Raw genomic sequence first — 25,453 nt, forward strand, 5'->3', positions numbered from 1 at the left:
AAATAACAGTTTCATTTGAGAGATGGTAACTAGCAGGTAACCACTAGATTGTGTTTCAGGAAATCCTGATACACTTCTACCACAGTGCTGGTCTATGTATGAATGACTTGTACAGTACCAGACCAAGCAGTCCAAGTAAGTCTAGCTTGCTAATACGCAAAATATTTTGGGTTGAGATTCAAGGTGGATCAAACTATTAATACTCTCAACACATATAAACAGAAAATATTAGAGGAGTAAAAGCATGTTTGGTTACTATCCAAAAGATTTGTTCACTTCTGCATTCATTTTAGGAAATCATCTTAGTTGTAAGTGAAACAAAGAAATGCAGAAGATGCTGAGAAACTACTAAATTGCCAGTAAAATTATTTCCATAGAAAGACAGGATTCTTTCCATAGAAAGAGTCTTTCAGCATTGAATCAAGTAGTTTATTAACTCAGTCTTATCACCTTAATTTCATAGGCAGTGCATGTTTCTATTTATTATTGCATTTCTGATCTTTCTACTAAATTTCAATGTCACCTTTAATGGTCACATTGTGACTCTGTTGTAGTCATCTATACAGAATTAAATAAAATTCTTACTGAGAAGCAGCAGTCTTGCCTGCTTAGGAGACAGAACAGTTCTTGGCAAACAGCTAGTCCACGGCTAAATTCCATTCTCAAAATCCTATTATCTTAAAATTACTCTTTAAATGTAAATGAGGGCTTACAAGGCAGAAATACTTTATATTTTTGTGTGTGCCTGAAAGCAAATAATATAGTATAGCCTGCTAAAAAGCTGACATATTCATTGCATATAAATGTTTCAAATATGGAGCCATAAAACCTCCATCTAAAATTAGAAATAAATGGAGATTTTAACTTCAATTATATAGAATGTTTTGCCAACTTCTGAAAGAAATTTAGCAGAAATTCTTATGTATATGGAAGGAGAGAGATTTAAATATAAATTGATTCTAGGTAACTATTTAAAGGAATGGTACAGCTGACAAATCATGTGCTTCTTGGTATATAATTACATTAAACACTCCAGTCAAAGACTGAGAACAGTGTGAGAAGTTTCATCCTAAATGTTCAAAGTTGGATAGTTGTGAAAAAAATTGAAATCCAAGGTTTTGGGTATGAACGTTAAAGACTCTTGATACAAGGGTAACAGCTGTCTGAATTTGGCAGTAAATGTACTTCCATTTTCAGCCTGAATACTGTCTAGTATTAGATAATGGTCCAGAGTTCAACCCCAATTTCTACATAGGATTAAACATATGAACAGACATATGTGTAGATTGAGAAAGGACGGATTTCATCTGCCTGGAAACCAGCCTAGAACAGTCACTGTAAACCACTGGGGAGCCTGAATGCTCTGCCCTAGGTCACTCCATCTGCATTGCTCAGGCTCAAACTTGCCTGACTGAGAAACTCATCCTTCTGAACAAGTTCCACAAGGTAAATCACAGCTTGGATATGTTTTCTAACATTTTGGTCCATTTGTGGTTTAAATTAACGTTCTGACTTTGCACTGGAACAGAGCCCTCCCACAGTCTGGTATACCTGAGACTTACTGGGGATGTATAGAGCATGCTGAGATTTTGAAGAGGTGAGAAATTCTGTGTACATCTAAAGCACAAATGAATATGAAGCAACGGGAGGTGAGTTATTTTTTCTAATAGCGATAAAAGCTCTTGCAGGAAAATGCTTAATATAAATGAGTTAATAAAAATATATGCCTAATTTCTGTATTGAAGAACATCATAGTAATGATCACAGTATTTTTTTTTTCCTCTACCATAATTTTTTTTTTAGTTAAATCATCCTACGTGATGATTAGGTTTGATCAGAAGCAACTCTCCCTGTTTCAGCCTCTTGAAATGAGAAGACTGCCTGTATTTTTATGCTGCTTTGTAAGACTAGAAGCACATGATGGAAGCTTAATTTTTAGCAATCTATGGGCAACCTCTCCTCTATACTTCAAAACGATTCAGTGGAGTATCCCATAATAGAAAACCTGCTTCTACTTCTGTGTTTGTGTGTATTTAAAATGTACCTGAAAGTGGAGGGAAAATGAAGAATCTATCATTCCTAAAGTTCAGGTTGAGTGCCTGATGCTAAAATTCACGTGGATCAGCATCTCTCTTATATTTAACCAGATATTCACCAATTTTGGCAATTAAATCTGAAGATGATGATTTTTATTGGTTTTTTACTGTAATCTCTTGTTCTTGTCCTTTAATGACTATTATAATGTATTATCTGAACAGGCCAGTGAGGAGAAAGAGAAAAATGGAGAGTGATCAGAGAAACTAAAATGAATTCTCCGGAACTAAATGACAGTAATTTACAAGAAGCAATTACTTATATCTGCAAAATAGCTTCACCATGAGTAGTGCTTGTACACAACAACATAATTTGACAGTTCAGACAGGTTCAAATGGAATAGTGTCCTTTTTAATATTTTTTTAACTATGAAAGAAAAGCACTTGTATATGGCTACTATTTTGCCCTGCAGTATTCTTGCAGTTGGTGGTGTGAAGAAATCAGACAAGATACAAAATATAAATGATACTATTTAGACCTTATAAATAGTTTTCCATTGTCTGAGAAAGCTAGTGAAGTGAGGGTAGACATGCTCACCTCATTAAGAAACACCTGGAGAAAAGGCATAATATTTCAGTTGCCACTTGTGAGTAAAGGCAGATACACTCCCCGTTTGACAATATTCTGCTCCTTCTCTCTACCCACGAGACCCAGACCATATGCTAGAAAACAATCTCCATTTCAAATAAATACCCAAGGAAGGGAAATATCTATCAAAATGTCCTGTAACAGCTGCCCACACAAAGGTTGCCTTTAAGATTATTACATTATGCCCACGGCTGTAGAGATGCAAAAACTTGGTGTCAGAATGCATTGAAATCACTTCGTACCTGTGTACCATACACCATGAAGAAAACACTTCACAAACATGTCCCTGAAAGTGTATGAGAAGCTGTCATAAAAACTTATTTGAAAGATGTGTTTGATGCAAAACTTTTGACCACCAACATCTGGACTAGCTGTCAGTCATATCCCTTTATACTTGTAACAGCCTGTGGGCTTGCTTACTTTTTTAAGTGAAGGCATGGGATGAATGGAAGATGTATGCATCTAGTTCTTCCAGTGTTTTTCCCATTTCATGAGCTAATTTGCTTAATCCTTTTCTTAACAGACAGTGAAATAAAACCCCTCCCTTCCTATTACTAAAGTATCTCAGCTTCTCTCCAGCGAAGTAAATCAAAACAGCCAGTCACCTACTGGACTGCATTCAAAATGTTTTGATTAAAGTTAAAAGATGGAGTTTGTTAGTAAATAACGTAAAAATAGTTCTAAAAATATTCATTTATTATTTCACAATTGGAGTAGGAGGAAGCAGTGTAGATCATTTTGCAAGAGGGAAAAGAAAATATTCATATGTTTATCTATAAGGTGCTATGAAATCTTTGAATGTAAGAATTAAAAAGCATATAGTACTCAGTAAGTGGGCATACTAAATCTGATAGTTTCGCTTTATCCTACATGAAATAAATCATCAAAAAAGTTACAAATAGTGATAAGTGAACCACATGTTCAGATAGTTCCAAAATAGAAGTTAATACTGTTGATTGAGAATAGCTCATTTCCTTCTAATTTATGATATCACTGAGTTCAGCTGTAAAGGAAAGTTTGCATAGCATTGTGGTGCATTAAAATAAGAAGTCAATTGGAGCTGGATGCATGGACAAAAAGCAGACACATCCCAACATTCATTGTATCTAGCATATTTTTATTTACTGCTTATATTGTGGAAAAAAAAAACCAACCCACTTTTGAAACTTAGTCCCACTTAACAGGTACCTGGGAGGGAATGCTGAATGCACTGGTGAGTTAAAAAATATCTTCAGAAAATGGGATTAAATAACACCAGGCAGCTTGTTTCACCCAGCTTTCCTCCTCTGCTTTACCACCTTCTGCGTTGGGCCCCCAGAGTTAACTGTTACGTGAGGGAATAAGGAGGAGTACCGGCCCACTGCCTGGTACATCAGTGGGTGTGCAGAGAGGAGAGTGCTTCTGGAATCCCGACGTTTTCCTTTAGTTTGGAGGAGGATTAACACCTGGTCCCTGTACCAGCAGCTGCGGTAAGAAGGGTGTCCAGCCAAGCTCCACTTTGAGAAAGAGTGTCCCACGGCTGCCCAGGTGGTCAGCGTGCAGAGCTGCCACTTTGGACTTGCCCTCCTCCTCCTCCCTAACAGGGCCACTGAGGGACAAGGGCTGGTTTAATTCTTCTGCCGAGCAGCGCTATTGCCCGGGCTCTGGTGCACGCAGTGTTTTCAGTAGGGGAAATGCTCCTCCGTTCTGGGAGGAGAAGGCAGTTGAAGGAAGCTGCTTAGTAACAGTGGAAGATGCTCTTTTTAGTGCAGGAGAGTAAGTGCCAACCTGACTTCGCTCCCTGTCAGAGGCTTAAAATCCTCCTATCAACCACGTCACCAGATTTGTGACATAGCCTTAGCAGTTCAGTTGTGCCTGTTTCTGGCTCGGTGATCTGAATGCTGCTTTAGGTCCCATAAAGTATATGGAATCTGTCTACTTATAAACACATTAGCAGCTTCGCTCGTGTGGTTAATATTAGGTTCATTCTTAAGTGAATGACTAAATCACACTCTTTAAAGTGAAAAGCACAAATCATTAATAAAAGTTACATAGATATGTATGTACTGTGAACAACAGCATCTTGTTACTCATTCACTATAGCTGACTGACTTTTCATTACAAAGCCTCTGGCTTTTGAGGAAATGAATAAAGAACTGAGAAAATTGAAAGCTACCTTAAGGTACCTTTTCATTATTTGCCGCAGGTGTAAATAGAATTTAATCAAGAGATTGTTAAATCACAGAAAAGCAGTTTTCTAGGTATATCATTCTATAGATGATAACAATGAGTTTGCAAATAGGATCTAGGGAGTTAATTACAAGAATGATTAGCAAATTCAAGTAGCATGATAAATAATTCGGTGCTAGAAGTATTTTAGCTAATCCAAAGTGCAAGAGAAGAACTCCACAGCTCATTTTGAAAACTAGCAGGAGAGAAAAAACTCTGTAGAGCATCTACCTTTGTCTTTTTCATTCATTGCATAGGTATAAAACCCAGACCCCTTATTAGCTAAGGAAGATCAGCTCCTGGTTCATTTTATTTTCTATATTTTTTTCATTTAAATCAAAGAGCAACCATAAGCATTTTTATATTCCAACTATGAGAGGTGAATATAGTAATTTTTAATGATCTGGACTTATTCTCTATACAATTTCTTTGAACTCTACTTCATCTTCTACAAACGTACTACTAATAAGTAACACTATTTGTATTATAGTAGCACCTAGATTCCAAGTCATGAATCAGGATTCCATTTGTGCCAGATACGGGATATAATATCTGGGATATATCTCATAGCTGGGAGAAATATCCCCACTTGCAATAAAGCAAGTGTTGCCATACTTTAAAATGTTCATAGGTAAAAATAAGATCTTGTGTATAGGACATAGCGTTTCTGCAGCAACGATCTATCTCTTTTTCTCAAAAGAACCAAACTAATGGATGCCTGCATTTGTCCTTCAGTGGCTAGCTTTTTTCTTGTGGAAGTAAAAATTATCTTGTTTGTTAAGAAGTGCCTCCTCAAGCTCTAGTTTTGTACTACGTGAAAAGAAGCGTGTATGACTTTACTGGCCAGCTGATGCCATCTACTGGGGTCTGTCTAAAGAACCGAAATGACTCATCGTATTTTTCCAGGAGAGTTATTCAATGTTAGTGGATCTTAAAGCTAGTTTAAATGAAGATTTTTCTTCTCTGATGCTCAGTTTCTGGGGTAGTGACGTCATGCAAGACAATAACCTTATTCATATTTCTTGATTGATTGGATTTGTTTTTTGGTGTTGTGTTGCTCATTTAGTGAATTTTCAGGTCCCTAAAAACTGCAGACATCAGCAGCAGAGTCCCAAGTTTTTGAATACAAGTTCTAGTTACTGAGATTATTTAAGTTCTTTGACTTAAAGAAGCTTTACCTTATACATTCAGTTTTAAATGCACAATTTGTATTTGTTGCTATTCATAAAGTGTCTCATACATGTATGTATGTGAAGCATTTGCTTAACTGGTATACTGGTATGCCAGGTGTAATTGGCAGGGGAAACTGGCCACATGTTTACATGACTTGCTGGACTTGCTCCTGAGTTTCAAGTTAAGTATTTGTTTAAAAGCTTTGCTGTGTTGAGCACTTAGAGGGAAGTGTCTGGGCTCTATTGATTTGGAAGAGAAGGATCTTCATTTTCACCAAAGTGGAGAAATTGTGGTGGGCAGTCCTATATGGAAAGGAAATAGAGCCCACTTGGAAACCTCATGGCCCTCTGACTCCTCTGGGGCAGCAGATACCAGATGAAAATGAAGTGCACAGAATGAGTCAGAGTGTGAAAGTGATGTTATCCAGAGGTTCCTATAAAGACTGCAGCAAAGATTCCTTCCATTGGGTGGATGTGATGGTTCTTTTTTCCTTCTTTCAGTTGTGGAGTGGTTTTTCCTACACTAACTGGGCCAATACTGTAGCAATGGTAACATAAAAGCTGTTGTTAAAAAACCCAGAAAATAGGAAGTGAGAAAGGATGCAAATTTTCCTTTGAAAGTCAAGCAATTTCTGAAACAATAGGTGTGTGACTTTGCTTTGGATGAAGCATGACAGAAATGTACAGACTGAAGAAAAGGAAAAAGTCTTTGTATTTGCTAATGTTGCTACTTTTTCATGGTGACATCTTCTGTTAATCACACCACTTTATAAGTTAGCACTTTGATGTATCATTTATATAGAGGGAGGAGGAAGAAGAGTTGTAAAAATTTCTTTTAAATGTATTCACTTATTTATTTAATGAGGGTCTGCATCTGCCAGTGAGACATGGAATTACTACAGATGGAGCTAATGTATCGTAGAGGTCCAAGAGGCAGCACTGCTGGTAGTCCACAGTGTGAGCTGAAATACTTCAAATGGTGGCTGGTGGGCCTAAGGGCTCATACCAGTAGAAGAGCCACATTGCATGCTCAGGACAGATGGAGAGAATAACAGTCCACTAAAAGAGTTAACCTGGTTTTGCTGTTGTTTAAACAAGGATCTGTTCCTTTTGTAAATCTGCACATATGATTTCTTTCAGATTCTTGCCTTTAATAAGCCTTGACTAAGTCTGATGAGCCAATTGGAAACTCATGATCCCTACCCCAACCCTGTCCTCTTTGATAGCCTGAGCTGATTAAAATTACTTAGATTAGTGCAATTTGCTGAAACACTACCAGGATGAAATTCCTATAATGACTGCAACAAGAGACTCTTGCATATGCTATATTGAAACCCTATGATTACTGTTAGATCTATGAAGCCCATCATGTAAATGGTAAATCTATATTGTCCTTCTGAATTCTACTTCATGCAATAGCTATGTGCTTTAAGTGCCTTTAAGGGAAAGAAGGAACAATCATTGTGTGATTAATAATTCTTTTTTCAGACATATTTTGATCTTGGTCCTAAACCTTCTGACCAGCAACTAATTCCTATTATCCATTACTGTTTTCAACATCCATGGGTTGCATTGAAATGACAAATGCCTCCCATATTATTACAGAAGTATCATTTGCACAATTGTATTTCTGTCACGCTCAAGCTCTCGTACTGAAGCTTATTTCAAAGTTTATTTCCTTAATGTTTGAAGTTTGCTGGTGACATTTTTTTAAATTTGATTGAAAAGTTAAGATATCTATCTGGATGCCTTGTGCTGAAAGAAGGAAATAACAAGTTTGGGTTTTTTACTGTCTACCAAACTTAGTATAGCTCTGATTGCTCTAATTCTTTTTTGCCTGGTCTGAGAAAGCAATAGGTTTGTGCACTTCCAAATATTTCATTAAAAATCTGCTTGGATATGCTATTTCAGTATTTCAATAATGTTTTTAGTGATAGTTCATTCTTATTGTTTAATCTTAGACCTCTCCAGATTTATCAAGCTATTGTGTGCAACATTATGTTAGTAGGGCATATGTATTCCATCTATGGAATTTGGGCAAATGCATTCCTTCCATTAATTGAAAAGAAGCTGGGACTAGACTCGCAAATGTTTCCATAAAATTTATTTTCCCTGTCTCTATCTCAATCCAGCAAGTCACTAAGGTATATATGCGAGAGAAAAATATATAGCAAATAATTTTCAGTAACACAAAAAATCCAGAGTAAATATTTATATTCAACTATTACTTCTACTTTCAGTGAAAAAAAAAACCCACCAAGCTACCCATGCACAGCTCTAAAAGGATTTCCTTCCTCCTTTCAGGTAACTTGCAGAGATGATGCATCATAGGCATACAACTTCTAGGCTTGAGCATTTCAGTTTTTACATGTTTTGCATGATAATGCAGACCTGGTTGTGGCACTTTATCTTCCTCATTTATAATTAACACCTACTTTGTCTCATATATAAAAATACAAGTAATGAAAATTGAAGTAGCTGGGTTGGAGATTCCTCTTGCAAGAATTACAGAAGTATTTTTTTAGTCCTTTCTCATTGTGACTGTATGAGCTGGACTTCTTCAGTCTGTAGTTACTCTTATTTGTCAGTAACTAATTGTAACTGCTTCACAGGAGTTCCAGGATTTTTTTTTGTAAAGGAGAAGTTGCAGGACATCATTAATTACATATTATCATATTTGCTCTATCTGAGATGCATACTAAAATGCTGTAGATAAAGCAGGAAGATTTAGTCCTAATGATGGTACAATAGGTGATTTGGGATTACAGTTAAATGATTATAAATTTCTTCATAAGCAAAAAACCTAATTTCTTCTACTTCCAAGTAAAGAATGGTTGGTGGCAACAGAATGTAAGTGCAAAGAAGCTCCTGAGAAGTTCATACACTAAAGTAGCAAGACAGTTTCCAGGTATATTTTAGTTCTTTAGGGAACAGGAGAAGATTTACTGCTGTGTAGCAATAAAAGAAGCAGCAGCTTTGCTTCTGGCCAATAGTCTAAGTTTATTTAAAAAAAAAAAAAAAATTGATAAAGAGGAAGCTATGTTTGGATTTATAATCTAATCCTGGGGTAGCAAGGACATAATAGGTTTTAACATAAGGCTACCAAAAGGGTAAGAATGAACTTATCACTTGGGCTTATTGTCAAATGACAGTTAGCTTAGTTGGTAATGCACCAGGCTGCAAAAGATGCGCAACTTCAAAGTTTAAGGAATGAGGAAAAACAAATAGTCAAGAGGAAATCATAAACCGTGTAATGTGAATAAAACAGATCCAGAATTTCCATTAATTAGAGGTGAGTTAAATTACTTCATGATGTTTTACTGGCCTACTTCCTCATAGTAACTTGTTTCTTACCTACTTAAGTGTGCTTATGATCTTGCTATTAATGGTCTAACATATCATAACAATTTTTAAATAACTACTTTCTTTTTTTTTTTGTTAATGAAAAGCTGACCTATTTTTTTATCCCTGAGGGTAAACTAAAGCTTTGTCTATTACAACCCAATAATCAAACCACTCTAGATGAAATGACCTCTTCTGAACTGTGTGGTTAAGGGGAATTGCTAAAATGTGGCATGTATTAAGTCTTTACTTCATTTAACTCCCTTGCTTCTTCCTGTGGTTGTGGTGGTGTTCTTATTTCATGTTTGGATTGCAGTAGTACCAGGGGCTCAAATCAGAGACAGAGCCCTACTGTGATAAATGCTTTGCAAATAAAATATATGAGATGGCACGGTTCCTGCTCTAAACAGCATGCCTGAGAGGCCAGGGACATAGGAAGGAGTAGTATTGATCCCATAGCAATGTTATGCCAAGGATGGTGAGGTAGGACTGGATTCAGTCTTAGGCATCGTTCAAAGCAGAAAGGCATTCTCCACCCTGCAATTACCTGCAGAATATATCCAGCATGAATTGTCCTTGCATTTTCTTCTTCCATTTCTGCAGAGTAGTAAATTATTTCCAGCCTACATACTTGAAGACCCTTGTTCTGACTGAGACGGCCAGTTGAACTAAGCCTCTGGTCATGCTACACTTTTCCCACCTACTTTGCTCTTCAGAGCAGAAGTAAACCTGTACATAGGTCAACTCACACCTGCATGCCGGATTTAAGCACCCAAACTGATGCAGAGGCTTTTAGGTTACTACTGCTCTTAAACAGTTTGCTTACTTTCTGCTTACTCAGTGTTCAGAGAAGTTAGCCAGAGAAGTTGACACAGAGAAGTCATTTACCAGGTGGTAGTAGCAATGTTTCAATCTCCCATTTCATGGGGTAAACCTGGACCAGTTTTCAAATATATTAAGTGAAATTTGCACAGGTATGTCCCTGGGTATGTTTGCTCCACAATCTTGTTGTGTTTTGTCCATATTCCTAATTATATTAATTTCCAAATTGATACTTAATATAATAATAATAACAAACACTCTGACTTTGATGCAGCCTCTACTTGTTCGGCAAAAACTGAACCTTTAAAACTAAACCAAAAAAGTCCCGCGTTGTTACAATCATGAAGCAGCTGAAGCAGAATAACTTCCTATAGCCCTTGGTCAGGCTTAGCTACAGCACACCAGACCGGTCCAGAACAGATCACATCGTCCTCCCACTCATCTTGATCTCTGGGGGTTATAGTCCACAGGTTTCTAAATGTGCAAGAAACAACCTGAGGCTTAGAGGAAAGAAGGAAAAATAAGTAAAAGCAGAGGTGATGGATTTCAAACAGAACAACTGTTTTGCATAGGTGGTTAGTGAACTTGGCTGGTCTTACTTGATAAAAGGTTACAGGTTAACAAGATGAAAACAAGCCATTCCAGGATATACGTAAAACTGCCTCATTTTTAATTTAAAGATTCACATGGTAAAATAAGCACTTAAAAGAGTAATATAATTTAGAATAAGTATCATGCTAAAGGGCATGTTTCTGCATGACTTCCTTTAATAACTACAGTCTACCACCTAATTCAGCCTTTCAGATTATTGCAGTGTGACCACTTTTATTTTTTATAGTCGTACAGTGGGCTATTTTATTCTTGCCATAGTAAAAACATGGGTTTTGTTGTTGATTTTTTAAACGGTGATCACTTAATTGGAAACAGATGTTAATGTTAAGAGGAAAAACATTTTAATTAATACATTTGAGCTGGAAAATTTCAGATACCTGAAGCACTGAAACAGTTTTAAAACAAAGGGTAGACTTTGTTGTCCATTATTTAAAATACAGATCATTTTATCACAGTGTAACTAATCAAAAGTTAATGAGACCATTGGAAGGTCCATGTTACTTAGTTTGTACATAAACTCTCTAACACTGAATAGAAGAAACAAGTGACGTAAGCTTCAGTTTAAGATGTCAATTTTTACTTGAATATAGTGTTGTTGACCTTGTTTACTTTGCCCTTCTCATTAAAAATTCCGTTGTACTCTTGTATTTTTTGAGACACACATTTACTAATTACCAAAGACATATACCTAAAATAAATTAGTATTTCAGTAAGGCTCCCTCAGGAAAGCGGAAAGTAAACTGGACTTTGTCAGGAATCCTCAAATGACTGACCCATGTGGACTTCTCTCAGGAGCGTGCAGCCTTGGCCTGCTCTTGGCTTGCAAAAGCAGTTGTCTGGGAACTCACCATTTGTGGCTAGTGGTCAGTATCTAGAAGGAAGGCTTTGTGAGCCAATTGAGTGAAGTAGTGAATTTCACGTATACACGTGCATGAACCTCAGGTAGACTATTGCATCCCAAATTAATTTAACTTTAAATTATTGTTTTCTTTAAAAAAAACCCACACACCCCCCAAAAGGATTGTTTTGAATTGTTTTTACCTTCTATGAACTTCCATAAAGCTTGTTTCTATCTGACTTTTTTTAATATTTCTTTTTCATTCTGAACTTATAGAAACAAAGAAAATCTTTTGGTTTAATGTCAGCAGTATATTAACTTCATGAATTCTTCCAGTAGGATATGATGCACTTTTGAAGTGATAACTGAATGTTAGTAAAAAACCTAAAACCCCAGGGCATTTTTATGAAAACTTGGACTTAAATACAAATAAAGCAACATATGAAACACTTGTCCATTACCAGAGAGCATTTGCTGACATGGGCAAGCCTCTGTTTAATTTTGGTTGAAATAATATAGTGTGATTGACAACTTCTGATTAAAAGCAGCAACACTAAAATTGAATGTCTATCATCTTCTAGTGCCACAGGTCAACCCTCAAGGGTAATGTAATATCTGCTACAAAATTCAGAGAAATCCATTACCTATGACCACTTTCAGTGTACGTTTGAGGCAACATTTCTAGTTACAGTTTTCTCAATTGTCAGCATCTCCAATACATAGTGATGGACTCAGTTGTTTCATAGTTTCATGTTGGAGGAGTTTGAGTTCACACGGGTCAGTTTATGAGCGTAGAGAGAATGGGCAGGATTAAGTTACTTCTGATTTACCCCAGGTTGTCATGTCTAAAAAGTATGACACTACTCTAGGTAAAGATATGAAAATGCACAATTTTTCCTACACATATGTGTCAAAAGGGAGAAAACATGTCTCTCCACATGGTGGACTAAAGGCATTTACTAACAAAACGTACTAGCTCTGCAGCCCCTCCTCTAACCTGAGGAAGGCTAGACACAAATTGAATGAGGGGCTTGGTGAAGGGTCTGTGGTTGGGAATGGGTGGGCCTGGACATGGCTGCACACTGAGGAATTGTTACTGCTCTGGTGTTCTTCACTGAAGACAACCTAGGGAAAAATTGGGCAACTCACAGGTCTGTCCCCAAAACCTGTTAGATGTGTTGCACACAGAGCTGGGTTTTGGTCCAAGATGAGACATTTTGAGACGTATGGCATGACTCCCATTTGCTGTTTCTGGCCTTCAAAGTGTATCCAAAGATACTTTCAATGTTGTTATAGCATAGTTCTCAGAAAAGTTATAAATAAAAATACCTGCACCATAGATAATATTAGTGTTTATTTCTCTGTCAGATGTCACACAAAAGGAGTTGCAGCTGTTGTGACCTCAAAGAAAGAGAAGTAGTGGGAAACCTCAATGTGGTTTCAGACCAAAATGTTCATCCTTGATTATGACATGCAAAATGAAGACCTGAAGCTGTGGTGTGCTTCCTACTTACCAGTGACACACCACTTACTAGTAGAAGTCTGTAGCATTAGCGGCATTGTGAAAGAAGTTAAATTATTATGTAGTAACATATTGCGCAGTAGTCCGTATTGTACTTTATGGACTGTTACTGTATACATACTACTGTTACTGTGTTATTATTCTATATTCCTCTACAAGTAACTCACTGGAGAAACAATACTCTCTGTTTGCTTGACCATAACATGTGACTCACAGGAGAGGCCTACTCTCTCCTATGCTTCGAGCTGATAGAAAGCAAATTTCCACTCTCACTGTCCCTGCTCACCAGTGGAAGTATCTGAGAGCATCATAAGTGATGTGTAACATTAACCTAGAAAGAGACATCTGAACTGCTCTTAAAACACTCCAAATAGGATTCATATTCTGATTTTTCACAAGTATGTCATACCTTTTTTTAAAAAATTTCTTTTTTTTTTTTTTTTGAGCAGTAAGAGAGGTCAAAAATAACGATTATTGGTTGTATTTATCTGCAGCAGGGATACGCATTTTGGATCAGCTCTAGACCTCATAGTGGTGTTCTTTTAGAGAAGAACCTTGACTTCTGGAATGAAACAGATATTTTACAGGAAAATATCAAGTACGTGACTGCAGAATAATTAATGTTACTTCAACTATATATTTCCTGCCTAGTTTACTCTGACTTTATAACCAGATGATGTGTGAAGTCATTTAACATGGCATAAAGCATATTCAAGTCACTGCAATGACTCCTGGGACACTTTTTTTGTTTTCTATACACTTTTAAATAATACTCAAGCCCCAAAAGACTACAGGCATAAATTGCCTAGGAAATGGATGAAAATAATTATTTTTATTAATATGCTTTTGTTATTTGAACATCTATTCAAGCTATTTTAATAGCTTTCGAAATTCATAACATAGGTTTAAAATGCAACATATTTTATATCACTTCTGTGGACAGCAGGCTGTACAAAATTACTTTTAATATATTTGTAACAATTCCAGTGATTATCTTTATAAATGATTAGGAATAAAAAAGTACTAATTTTATATTTGTCAGCAAAATAAGTGTTTTGTATAAAAAGAACAGACAAAATGTATAATTATGGGTTTTTTAAGAGGGCATTTCATAAGGATCTAGTAGGTCATAAATGAAATCTATTCATCCAAGCATTTTCATATCCTTTTTGAGAAGAATTAAGAAAAGGAAAAAAGTGTCATTCACATTTTCTATCAAGGTGAGAAAAAGCCATTTTCCAACAAATTCCAAACAGTTCTAGATCTGAGAAAAAGAAAATACCTTTTGATCTTTGGAATCAAAGAGATACATCTCAGCAAAACAGCAGGTAAGTCTGTAACTGCAGAACAGTTATTTCATGTGTTTATTTCCTGTCTCAGCTTCACTGAGATATAAATTCATGTAGTTATGTGGACTCTGAGTAAGATGGGAAGTAACAATTCAAACCTATTTATCATTAGTGAGACCAAACTGAAGTGAGACTGTCCTGTCTGGGGCATAGCACTTCAAGAAGGACACGTACTTGTGGCCCATTTGAAGAAAGCTGCTAAGACAGCTTCAAAAGATATCAGAGTATATCTTTTGAATAAAAAAATAAATGAATTAAGGTTGTTTAGCCTCAGGGAAAGAACACTAAAACCAGGACAGTTTTAGTTTTATTATTCAAAAACTGTTACCATAAAAGAGTAGGTATATGTTGCTCCATTATGTCCATCATGGAGAGGATAAGAATAATGGTATTAACAAGCATGGCTTAGGTTAGACATAATGAGAAAAAAATACTCTAATGGCTGGGTAGGCTATCGCTGGAATAGAATGCCTGAGGAGGTTAGAGTCTCCAAATTTAGAAATACTTTAGAGCAGAGTTGACAAGTACCTACTGGGAATGACATAATTGTGGTTTATTTTGGGGGATAGAAGAGGGTTAGTATATGTCTTGAGGTCCTGTCCAGCCTCTTTTTTTTTTTCCTTAATTCTATGAATTCTGATTTTGTTTCCAGCACTACATGTCTCTTTTGACTGCAGAACTCAAAATGCCTTTTAGAGAAAGGGGGATAAAATGGTAAACTAGCTTTATTTATTTTATTTCTTTAAAAGTTATAGCCACCAATGTTACAGGACACATTTTGCAAGTAGCCTGTCTAAATTGAACACAAGGTCAGCTTACATTTTCCATAATTGATGGCATTATTATTATTATTATTATTATTATTACAGAAATCTGTTTTAAAAAAGAAATTAAACTATTCTGGAGTTCTATTGAAATGAATTTCATAATCTCTTAGGCTATGTAGGAGCAAGTCTACAATTAACAAATGACCCGATTGTGCTCTTTCAAATATTATGGTCTTCAAAACTATTTGCTGGTTAGTAAAATTTTTTTATAAACATATTATCATTTTTGTATTTCACAAATAGGTTCTAAAGAGCTATGGGAAAGGTTCACACAGAATGAGGTAATGGAGAGACTGAAATACCACTGCAGCTGAGGTAATGTGACAGTTCCTTCTTTGGGCATGTCGTGGTTTCAGCGCAGCTGGTAACAAAGCACCACGCAGCCACTCGCTCACTCCCCCATCCTGGCCATGGTGGGATGAGGAGAAAATATAGAGGCAGGCTCGTGGGTCGAGACAAGGACTGGGAGGGATCACTCACCGCTTATGGTCATGGGCAAAAGACAGGCTCAACTTGGGGAAGAAACAAAATCAGTTTAATTGACTACAAATCAAATCAAAACAAGGATATTAGAAAGTAAAACCAAACCTTAGAACCCGTTCCCCCCACCCTCCCTCCTTCCCACCTCAATCCCACTCCCGGGTCTCTCTCCCTCCTGCCCCTGGCAGTGCAGGGGAACAGGGGAATGGGGGTTGGGGTCAGTTCATCACAACTTGTCTGCCGCTCCGTCCCCCTCAGGGGGAGGACTCCTCACTCGTCCCCTGCTCCACCGTGGGGTCCCTCCCACAGGAGACAGGCCTTCACGAACTTCTCCAACGTGAGTCCCCTTTCCACAGGCTGCAGTTCCTTACAGACTTCCCTGGCGTGGGTCCTTTCCTCGGGCCGATCTTCTGTCACACACTGCTCCAGCACGGGCTTTCCCATGGAGTCGCGGCCATCTTGGGGGGCCTCCGCTCCACTGTCCACCTCCACGGGCTGGGGGGGACAGCCTGCCGCCTCACCACGGGCTGCGGGGACATCCACCTCCTCAGGCTCACCGCCTCCCCCTCCTTCTTCGCTGACCTCGGGAGCTGCAGAGGGGTTCCTCTCACATCCCAATCCCCTACTCACCGCAGGTTCCCCTTCTTAACTCTGTTCTCCCAGAGGCGCTACCGCCATCACTGACAGGGTCGGCCTGGGCCAGAGGCGGGTCCGACTTGGAGCCGGGGGAGCTTCCAGCAGCTTCTCACAGGAGCCGTCCCTGCAGCCACTCCCCCGCTACCAGAAAAACCCAGGCCACACAAACCCATAACAGGGCAAGAAAGTGTCTACTTCATGATGTAATGGAAAACTAACATATCCTGTCATTCAAACCTCTAGACAAAATCCAGCTGAGAATTTTGGACAAGTCTTCCTCGGACAAAGAGGGAATGTCTTCATATGACATTATTTAATTTTTGCAAACATCTGCAAGGTAACCATATCACGCCTAGTTTCATGCAGAATTAAATTAGGTTTTATTAACGTATATTTGTCTTCTAACAGTATAGAAGTGTTTTTATACCATTCTTCATGGATTGAAGAACGAGATCCTTAGTTTCTCACTAAGGTGTGCGCAAAACTATGGTGTGCAGTTTCTCAAACAGGAAGTAACTTTTTCAGCATATCTGAATTAAAATGTTGAAAGAACAGTCTTTGGATACTCTGTGGAAATACCATGAAGATCCAAATGGTAACAGTTCTTTGTGCTACTGCTCTTTATACAGTAGGTATTTTCATTTAAGAAATGAGTTGACTACAAACTCATTTCTCATTCAAGGGACATTTGCTGAATCAGTTTACTTGTATGATTATTGTGGTCAATGGGGATACTTGTTCTCAGGAGGCCTGAACCAATTGGAAGGACAAAGATTTTACAAATTTTATGTCAGCTAGCACTGAGAATTCCTCAGTGCTGCTCTATGTTGATACTAGACTGCAATATCCTCTAGCATCCTCTGTTCATAGGGCAACTAGCGTCCCTAGTGTTTGGTGTGGTGGATTATAATGTTAATACTGTTTTCCTGCATATTTTTTTACTAAGGACATGGGTTTTTTCAGAGTTAACATTAATGTGGGTGCCCAAAAAGCAAGTTATCATGGAAAATATAGTTAGAGCAATTAATCTGCTTGAAGGCTTGGGAAAGAGAGGAAGGAGGTAAATCCACAGCTGAATATCTGTGCAGCCAGAACAATAAAGACAACCATACCCTTGGCTAAAGCAGTATAGACTCTTACCTACTGCTGTACCTGTAGCAAAATGAAAACTGATGGAGAGGGTTATGGAGTTTCTACTGGGGTTAGATTTATCAGACATTTGGCAATAAAAGATGCAGAGTACAGTTATTTATTGTCTCATGAGGTAGTGGTCAGACCATGATAGACTCTATGTTTGATTTTACTTTCTATTCTGGAGCATTCAGATGTTCAGTTTTGCTGCTCATGTGGGCAGAGAAATCACAGTAAATGACTGTTTAATTCACTAATATTTTGAGATTACAGTCCTGTAAACCTGCTTTATTAAACTAGCATATTGTTTTTCATAATTTGGGGTGATTTAAAAACATAGTAATATTTAAAATGTGCAATATACTATGTAAAGAGTTAATTATTCCACTAGGGTTCTTATAGTAATTGTGGTTATTCAGGTTTCTAGTTTAAAAGTTTATCACTGTAAATAAATCATTGAAGTAGACATTTGTTTCTTGCTTTTAATTCAGAGACTGGGGGGAGGGGCTCTTGCCATATTATGTATTCATCTAGTAATCTGAATTTCTAGCTATATACACATTTTCATGAACAATCAGAACCTGCTGCCTTTGTAATACAGTGAAGGAAATATCTGAAGTTTAATGTTATTCAAGAAGTATCGGATTTTAATTAATAACCATGTGGAACATTTGTTCAGATAAGAATACTACTTTTTCTAATGAAATAAATAAAATAAAGTGCATTGTGTGAATATTTGCAAAGACTTCCTCCTGGACTATGCAAGATAAATATTCGTTAAGTAAGATCAACAGTTGCAAGCAGAAGATAAGTATTATCAATATGGGAGGCTCTCTGTGATAAAGAAGAGTTGTATTGATGGCTTGATGTGACAACTTAAAGCACAGTCTTACTGTAAGGAATGACTCTGTAGCAGATTGGTTTCCCTGGGTGGATTCAGTTGTATTTGCCTTCATTTGTCATGAAGCTAAACAATTGTATTTTGCTGCTGTTAATCCTGCAGAAGCCAGACAGCTCTGGTAGGTGGACCAAGAGTTCTCTTCTGTCTCGTCTTATTAATGTAATGGCTAATGAAGTTCCTACTCACAGAACTATTTTGTGCCCTCTCTTATCCCTGTGCAAAGCCCTGTCATCAATAAAGTTGCAGCGACATGACTGAGAATGTTTGTGGATGACTGTGGGATTATTTGGAAATAGCTCATGTAGAACTTGCCAAGGAAGCAACAAGAAGTAGCCTTATTTTTGAGTTACATTTACAGGACTAGAGGAAGAGTGGATGTGGATCTCAATCCTGGACTATGAACTTTTTTTCCTTAGATTTCAAGGCAAGAAGTAATGACTTTTTACCTATTAAATAATACGTATAATATCGGAAAGGAGCAAATACTTTCCCTTCCAAGCTGTCACCCGTATGCTCAGGCAGCGACAGATGTGGGAGTTAACAATTGAGACCTTTTAATTTTTCATTTCAGTTCTATACTGAAAGGCAGAACATGATCTGAATTTCACTTGCAGAGCCATACTACAGGATGAGCCAAAGATGGGTAACCCATACTTACTCACTCTCAGATAGATGAAGAATCTGAGGTACTATCTTAGCTTTTAAGTGTATCTCACTAAATGGAAGGGGAATTAACTATCGTACTCATCATTCATTCAAAAAAATAAGCAGAAAGATATCGTTACACTATTCTTCATTTATATAAGGATATCGCATGTATTTTAGTGGGTAAATTTAGACTTCAAGTGATCAAAATAAGATATTGGTTAGGATATCAATTTTTCTACCTATTTAATTGATATCTTTGACGTTAAGTGCAGATGGGAAGGCAGGCACTTGCCTCATATAATGTACAAACTTGCCATGTTCCTTCACTGATTACATCATTTCAGGGTAACTACATCTTCTGTTATTAAATCTATCTTTTATCTGGAATTTCTCATCATAGCATATCACTCTAGTAAAGTGATTCCACCTTGTTCCAAATTATAGTTTCTGATACACAGTGTATAGGACAACTTATACTTGAATTAATTTCTTTATCAAGTGTGTAAGCCATTTTATCTCAGTTCTGTCAATGCTTTGATAAGTTTATAAAATTGTCAAAAGGCCTCAAAGATTGAAGGTATGTGTATTTTACTTTATTTTATTTTATTTTCAACTTTTCTTCACAATTCTTTGCCCTCTGATGATAGGGTGGAACCTGGAGGGATGGAAGGACTGTGATCTGTGGAAAAAAGGATGGTGACAAGGGGCAGCTGCTGTAGAGGGGATGAAGTGAACTGTCAGCTGCACCTTAAAGGCGATGGAAAGAGCCTCCTATGGACCAGAGAGGATTAAATTTGCTGCACTTCAGATAGGTCTTAATTGTAAGCAACTCTGGAGTTGATGACATGCCTCCAAGGACACAACAGGTGGGAAGGGTTACTTTTTTCTCTCTTCATTCTCTGTTTTGAGTTTATTTTAGAATATTCTGGGGTTTTTCATTTTTATTAAACTGAGCATTTAGGTGTAAAAACTTTCTATTTTGTTTGGGGAGGAGTGGGTCAGGATGGATCTAGAATATATTCTGGAGTGCTCTGGTGACTCAGATTCCCACCATGGTGGGTGTGACTTGTCTTATTTTTATCTTTGATATCAAATTTTAATTTTTTACTATTTGGGACATGTTAATATTGTCAAATTAGAATTGAAGTTGGTATGCCATTACAGTGCATTTTCCTGTTATTGGAGAGATTTCCTGCAGAAAGGCTGTTACAAAACTCAAAGCTAGGGTCCCCATCAAATGCAATTTAAAAATTAGTCTTAAGTACACTTCACATCTGTTCACTCATGCTGAGAAATATTTACTTGGTTTCACACTGCTGGAAAAAGCAAAATGGGCAGGCTTTTCATTTACGTGCCAAAAATTAGTGTGTACATGAAACAGGCTTAACCTGAAGCTATGGTTGAATTTACCATCAGTGCTTCTTTAAATGTATTTTCCTTATTAGTTGGAAATACAGAAATTTAGCCTAGTTTTCCAGAAGACTAGAACAGTACGTACAATGACATACAAAACATTTTCTAACCTCCCTAAAATGACTTGAATCAGCAGAAGTCTTTGACAAGTATTTCACCTTTCAAGCTCATTTAAAATAATTATTTTTAAGGGAAGACTCCAAGAAATATATTGTAGAATTTCCAAAATGCTGTTCTGAAACTGCTTCCTCACATTCATGTGGTGAAGAGGTGATTCTACGTGCTTGAGATTTTACATTGTGTGGGTTATTCATACTGCCTGCCTTTAGTAAAATGCCTATTTTAAAAGTATAGGCTCCCAGAATAGTCAGTGAGAAGAGGTAATCTCCCCTAGACAGCAAATTATGAGTACATCTCTCCAATGGAAATTTATGTTCCTATTTTATACACCTCTATTACATGCCCAGGATTAGATGATATGACTACTTTTCTTCAGAAACTGTTTAGAAAGATTCTTCTGCAACTGGATTGGGAGGGAATGAGGGTCTGGAAAGGAAAACCTTGAATAAATTGCCTCAGGTGAATAAAGGATGTTTTATTTTTATTTCATTTTTTTGATTGTCTTCAAAACATAGTGAAAATTAAATATAGTCTGAAATAGAAAATATTCATTTGAGGGGAAGGTCCTCAAAATGAAATTCTGATAAACTTCCCTAGTTTCAGACAATGTTAATGTTTTTATGGAACAAGATTTTCTTAAAAAAATAATAACTTCAAAGTTTCATCAGCTTGCTCTGTTGAAAACATTGAATTACATGTGAGAAACTATCTCCAAATATAAATGTGAAGGTCTTAACAGAAGAAAGAAATTGAGAAAGATAAATAATTAAAAATAGTAACCAAATCCCAAGAAATAATTATTTAATATAAGATCAAGGTGAAAGCAAAGAAGGAACAAAGCATAAATTATGTATTTTAAAAAAAGTTTAATTAGACTTAGATATAGAAGCAATTCTTTTTAAGTTGGGGAAACTGAGTGATAGAATTATAAAGGGAAGGACTGATATAATTGAAAACTTTCAGAAGAGTATGCAAAAGTTTTGCAAGGTCAAGAATGAAATTTTTTAATTCTTATATAATTTCATTTATTTGTGATGGTGTTAAATATATATGATGAGAATGATGGTGTTTGCTCTAAATTAACAAAATCTGTCCTGAAAGTTGCTACTTTTGACTAAAAACATATTTTAAAAGATGCTACATTAAAAGCAAATGAAATAGAGATAGTTATCTGGATCAAGCACAAATAAAGCAAGGAGTTTGTTTAGGGATTGTTTTTTTTTTTAAATTGCATAACTGTCCACATTTCATAATTATGCTTCATTTACCTTGAACACAATTTCTCTTGAAGAGAAGCAAAGATGGAGTTTCTCATAAAAGATTACATCTAGTGGCTTCTGGTTTAAAAAAAAAAAAAAAAAATCAGTGCTAAAGGCTAAAAATCTTTATTGAAATTCTAAAGAAATCTGCAAAAGCTTGGTGCTTTAGGCTTGTTATCAGGTACCTGCATTTGGGCATCCTGACAGTCTATAATTGAAATTCATTGCTCAACCTTTAGTCTATAAAAATGGTATGCTGTCATTAGCACTGACTGCTCGCTGCATTCTCTTGTCGTTGCTCCTTAGGCCAGCTTAAACCATCTCAGATGAAATAGCCTATTTCATGCAAGACCCCTGAGTTTGCCATTGTTAAAGCAGAAGGTGAATGTGGTGTTTATTGTACTTCAGTGCATTGCTATAATGGAATTGCTAGGAAAGAAGAGAAGTTTCCCTTACATACCTCCCTTTTCCTTTCTGATTTTGAAGTGGTTTTCAGGTTCTTCATTAAGAATCCCATGTCATTGCTAACATTTTTTAAATTAAATTTTAATTTAACCTTCTAATGTACCTAATGCACTTGAAGTAATTACTTTGCTCCCCCACTCCCACTCCTACAGCAACAAGAGATGGCAGGAATATAATTCTTGGCACCTCCTCTACTAAAAACAGGAGCAAAGGTGCTGTCCACTTGCCGCGTTTGGATGAATCAGCAGATCTGTCTAAGCTGATGTCTGAAAATTATATTAATGTTTTCTCCTAACATACAGACAGACTTGAACCTTCATTGATGCAGCACTCTTCCCCTTCCTTCCTCATTGTCTCTGTCCTGTTCTCTTTACCTGAAAAGGAAAAACATTTTCATTCTGCACTGCCTTTTAATTGAGATTAAAGAAAGAACATGAGCCATTTATGACAGAAAGCATAGCAGAACAACCTCCACTGTGTATATAGTCTCTTCAGCTACATTGAGATCGTAGAAATTTAGAGGAGTGACACACAAATAAATAAAAGGTTTATAAACTGTATGTATTAGATTTTCATCCTTAAATTTAACTCTGGCTGGGTCTGGCTGGGACCCTAAATCTAAGACTGTTTTATGGTCCATTTGCAAAAAGAGAAGTTGGCAGAAATTGGCAGAAACTTACGAGAATACCCAACTTCCCACAAGTTTTCTGACATTCAATTTGGGTGATGTATTACATGATCAACTGTTTTCTAACTTCATTTTTTCCATTATTTGCAGCAGAAATGTTATTAGATATGGATTTAAGTAATGAGATTACCAGTGAGTGGTAATTTTGAAGTATCTATGTGGGAACTGCTTGAGGAATCATTGCACTACTGAAATCAAACCATGATTCAGATTTAAACCTAATCTTACTCTAACCTATCCTGAATATTATCAACACCTCTCTATCCCTTCTGAAAATAAGTGGAGAGGTAATATACTTTAAGTAATGGTATGTTTCCTATATTATGTGTCCTGACAAACTAAAACAAAAGAATTACAATTTTTATAATTAGAAAAAAAGAAATCAAAACTTTCTATGCATTTTGAAGTATAAAAAAGGCTATTGATCAAAGTTCGGGAACTACTCTTGGTATAGTGGTCAGGTTTTAGTTAATATTCTGAATAATATGTAACTGAGGACTTCCTGTGGGGACTATATATCAGCTTTCCGTTCCTTCTGTCCGTCCTCTGAGGTGGTGCAGCATCCTGCTGCCTTCTGAACTGCTGCTGTTCTGAGATGATTGACTGAGCTGATGGTTTTAATGATTTTTCTATGGTAAACATTTGAGTTTGCTTTTGGTTGCTATGCTGGTGATTTGTTCCATTTAACTGTGCCCTCTAATAGTTGCTAAACAACATTTTATTTAGGGTTCAATTGAGAAATTCACCCACAAGCTCAGAGTGATTTAATCTTTAAGAACAGCAAACCCCCAGCAATGCAAACTCTGCTGCACTTTAGATCTTTCACTGACAGGCAGTAGAGAAGAGTTTCCAGACCACTGATCACTATGATCACCGGTTGCTTTCTCTTCTGTTCTTCGTGTTTTGGGGTTTGCCTGGTTTATTACCTCAATTGCTCCTACAATGCCTGCAGGTGCCATCCTCTCTCTGTTACTGTCAGGAAGGGTTTGTGTTGTTATGTCCTTGGTAAGATTTGTGTCATGTCCAGGAGACCTAATATTTCTTCAGTTCCCTCATCTGCTTGTCGTTCTGGGATTATAGCTGAGTCCCTCCACCTCCTCCCCCCTCCAAATCCCAGACCGTGGTACGCAGCTGCCCAGCACTGGGGCACACCAGGACTCTGTGTCCCTGCGGGTCATGCCTTGGGGTGTCACTAGCCCTGGGGTAAGGACACGAGGAGCGAGATGATGCTGTGAAATTTAAATATTGAGTCTTCATTGCAGTCCCCAAGTGGAACAAATGTTGAGTTTGCCTTCATTTATCTCTGTTGTCTGATCTTCTCTTAGGACAAGAAATAATTCCCCAAGGATTGGAATCCATGGTATCGGCTGCTCCTCTTCCAGGGAACTTTGAAACCTGGCCTTGCAGAAAATGATCTCCTTCCTTCCAGTCTTTCTCAGGTTGCTATTGCTCACTGCATTATTAGAATTGGTCATAAAACAGCCTTTTAGGGGGAGAGGTCTGTAGTAGTTGGGATTTTGGGGTTTTTTTCCTTTCTGTGAAAAATTTCCTTAGCTAATGTTAGAATTTTGCTGTATTTCCAAGTGTAGTCAGATACCCAGCTGATAGTAGATAACTTCTATAACATCTGCATCAACACAGACATGTCTCAAAAATAGTCTTGTTTCAACATTCAGTAGATTTACTTCAGTATAGAACAAATTGAAAGAGCCAAAATTCCTGCAGTCATTTCTTTCTGAACAGAAACTTGAAAATCTTTATATTTTTGTTACAGCTTTTTAGAAGGAAAAACCCCCTCATATTTAGCTTGTTCATCTGACAGGCTTTGGAAGATAATGGCATTATGTTAATGTTTCAGGTTTCCTGTTAATATACATATATTTTAGTAGTGGAGTGATAATTGCTGGTTAAGCTTGCTTCAGAATCACATCCGGAGCACTTGAACACTGCCTGGTGATAAATGTTAGATGATAACAAGAGTAGATAACTGGCTTTATAAATATGCTGCTGTACAATGTATCTACTGGGTTTTGTAACAAATCAGTAAGATAACAAATGAAATTATAAAAACATTTTGATCACTTGCATGTTTTAGGTTTTTCTGTTTCGTTGTTTTTTGGTTTTGGTTTTGTTTTGTTTTTTAATTCTATAGCTTAAAAAATAGTTTTGAAAGAGTACAAAGTGTGTGTGGGGGGTGATCATGGAAATATATTTGCTCTATCCAATAGTCTTAACAATGTTATAGCTCTTTATTTCAACAGTTTCATCCTAACCTGCAGAGCACTAGAGAAAAGCCCTGATTTATGCTGTTCCATACAGAACAATCTGTAAAGGTTGG

General features: G+C 36.9%; 2 long non-coding RNA genes across 3 annotated transcripts; both read left to right on the top strand.

The window, feature by feature from the left end:
• The first annotated feature begins 1,346 nt into the window (after nucleotides 1-1,346).
• Nucleotides 1,347-16,025, top strand: LOC138687083 (uncharacterized). The gene is made up of 4 exons (XR_011326417.1): nucleotides 1,347-1,446; nucleotides 1,529-1,649; nucleotides 14,419-14,526; nucleotides 15,618-16,025. It is a non-coding gene; the product is annotated as an uncharacterized lncRNA (long non-coding RNA).
• Nucleotides 16,026-19,830: 3,805 nt separating this feature from the next.
• On the top strand, nucleotides 19,831-24,566 carry LOC138687243 (uncharacterized). 2 transcript variants are annotated; one of them, XR_011326480.1, is made up of 4 exons: nucleotides 19,831-20,036; nucleotides 21,080-21,162; nucleotides 23,206-23,402; nucleotides 24,441-24,566. It is a non-coding gene; the product is annotated as an uncharacterized lncRNA (long non-coding RNA). The 2 variants fall into 2 exon arrangements; XR_011326481.1 differs by lacking the exon at nucleotides 23,206-23,402.
• The last annotated feature ends 887 nt before the right edge of the window (nucleotides 24,567-25,453 follow it).

Source organism: Haliaeetus albicilla, chromosome 10 (assembly GCF_947461875.1).
Source record: "Haliaeetus albicilla chromosome 10, bHalAlb1.1, whole genome shotgun sequence".
NCBI lineage: Eukaryota > Metazoa > Chordata > Aves > Accipitriformes > Accipitridae > Haliaeetus > Haliaeetus albicilla.